This window comes from Schistocerca serialis, unplaced genomic scaffold (genome assembly GCF_023864345.2).
Source record: "Schistocerca serialis cubense isolate TAMUIC-IGC-003099 unplaced genomic scaffold, iqSchSeri2.2 HiC_scaffold_1249, whole genome shotgun sequence".
Lineage (NCBI taxonomy): Eukaryota > Metazoa > Arthropoda > Insecta > Orthoptera > Acrididae > Schistocerca > Schistocerca serialis.
The window spans coordinates 20,001-22,500 of NW_026047457.1; the positions used below are offsets into that span (position 1 = coordinate 20,001).

At 58.0% G+C, this 2,500-nt stretch overlaps 1 non-coding gene across 1 annotated transcript in view; it reads left to right on the forward strand.

Annotated features, from left to right (window-relative positions):
• The first annotated feature begins 2,021 nt into the window (after nt 1-2,021).
• Nucleotides 2,022-2,500, forward strand: part of LOC126436852 (small subunit ribosomal RNA) — a 1,910-nt gene continuing 1,431 nt past the window's right edge. Inside the window, exon 1 of the ribosomal RNA XR_007580970.1 lies at nt 2,022-2,500. This exon is cut by the window's right edge and continues 1,431 nt beyond it. This is a non-coding gene — a ribosomal RNA (small subunit ribosomal RNA).

Sequence of the window (2,500 nt, forward strand, 5' to 3'; positions counted from 1 at the left end):
CAACACACGTTGGGCCTTAACCCAACACACGTTGGGCCTTAACCCAACACACGTTGGGCCTTAACCCAACACACGTTGGGCCTTAACCCAACACACGTTGGGCCTTAACCCAACACACGTTGGGCCTTAACCCAACACACGTTGGGCCTTAACCCAACACACGTTGGGCCTTAACCCAACACACGTTGGGCCTTAACCCAACACACGTTGGGCCTTAACCCAACACACGTTGGGCCTTAACCCAACACACGTTGGGCCTTAACCCAACACACGTTGGGCCTTAACCCAACACACGTTGGGCCTTAACCTGCTCTGTAATTGTCATACGACGCGTTAAATTAGTGTAGTGTTGCCTAACTGCAACCCCCGCAATATAGTTTGCTACTCGCACTGCCCGGTCCCCAGTGTATCGCTTCATGTTAAACACCTTGCAGCTATACACTGTAATGTGGATGGCAGCAGGACGTACATGCTCAATGCCCTTTGCAGTTGTTCATTGGCATTTGCAGTTGTTCATTGGCATTCGCATGGCGAAGCACTTAGCCTACGCTGTGGTACGGCCTGTGTCAACTGTCCGCTGATGTTGTACGTCCAAATCACACACTGTACTGCACATTGGTCCTCATGTACTGAATGATACATCGTGGTACATGTGACCGTACAACGACTGCGCCAACAACGGCGAACCATGCGGTCCAAATGTTGTGCACTCAGCTACGTGTCGTCTCCCTATAAGAGCTGGATTGCAGTGTGGTATGCCCTGGATGGCGATCAGCATGAGCCGTCTGTTGATGTAGTGGCGCGTGTTGTCAGACGTAGTCGTCTCTTCTCACACACCGTGATAGCATGGTGCACTGCGTTCCACATCTGCGACATGCGACAGAGGCCGGTTGACAGTCGTTCGCGCAATGGACATCGCATACGTACGGGGGCCACCTTCCACGTGTTCGCGAAGCGTGCACATGTTGTTGCGTGTATGTGGGCAGACATAGTGTGTCGTGACACCTGACACAGGCATGCAACAATCGTTGAATTTGCAAATGGCGATGGACGCCTACGTTTGCTGGTGACGTTACGCAAATGAACAACTGGTAAACCGTTGTGGTGCGGTTGTTCTCGCTAGAGGTGAATCAGTGATGGCGACGATCGGTTGAGCTACCAACCGGTTGTTCCAGCGATACCCACCATGCCCACGAACGTGAATGGCATCTGGGTGTGAAGCGATACGCGGCGGTGGCTGGGTGGGACCGTCCCCGGCCGGTGAGGGGGGGCCTCCCGGCGTGCTGGCCGCGCGGTGCGTGGGCGCACGCGCTACAGCCGGCTGGTGGGGGCGGCCAGTGGCAGGCGCGCCGGCCGACGGAGGCGGCAGGCGGCGCAGCTGCGCGCCGGCGCACCCTGCACGCGGCGCCGTGCGGCCAAAGTAGGTCCTCGCGGGCCCGGTGCGAAGCGCGGTGGACATCTGCAGTGTGCTGGTCCGATTGAGGACTGTGTGCGCTGAGGATGCGCCGCCGCCCGGCGCTCGGCGCCGCGACGCCGTCTGCTGCTCGGTCGCCTCTGCGGTTCTCGCAGGTGGTTTGTATCGCAGCTGTGCGGACGTGTTGGCGCGTGCGCTGTGCTGGGAGAGTTCGCTTCGGCACCCAAGTGGGGCTTTTGTCCTTCTGTGGCGCTGGCGTTGGAGCTGCCGGTCACCGTAGGTGGCGCGTGTTGTCTCCCGCCGGCAATGCCACGACAGCACGCTCCCGGGCCTCTGTCGGCAGCGGCAAGCTCAGTTGGGAGCACGGGTGGTCGCACCTAAAGCGTCTACTCGCCAAACCCCGGGCGATTGCGCCTCTCTCGAACCCGACCAAGTACTTAGGACGGCGCTGCGCGCCGCCGGGACCTGAGAGGGTTTCGAGGTGTATGGTGCAGGGGAGCTCAGCCTCCTCCTGTTTGCAGAATAATTGAGCGGACGCTTGCGTGTTCGCGCGGGCCCCCGGGACACACTCCCGGGCGGCCGGCTGCTCAGCTCTAGTTGACGCAGCTCCCTGGTTGATCCTGCCAGTAGTCATATGCTTGTCTCAAAGATTAAGCCATGCATGTCTCAGTACAAGCCGCATTAAGGTGAAACCGCGAATGGCTCATTAAATCAGTTATGGTTCCTTAGATCGTACCCACGTTACTTGGATAACTGTGGTAATTCTAGAGCTAATACATGCAAACAGAGTCCCGACCAGAGATGGAAGGGACGCTTTTATTAGATCAAAACCAATCGGTCGGCTCGTCCGGTCCGTTTGCCTTGGTGACTCTGAATAACTTTGGGCTGATCGCACGGTCCTCGTACCGGCGACGCATCTTTCAAATGTCTGCCTTATCAACTGTCGATGGTAGGTTCTGCGCCTACCATGGTTGTAACGGGTAACGGGGAATCAGGGTTCGATTCCGGAGAGGGAGCCTGAGAAACGGCTACCACATCCAAGGAAGGCAGCAGGCGCGCAAATTACCCACTCCCGGCACGGGGAGG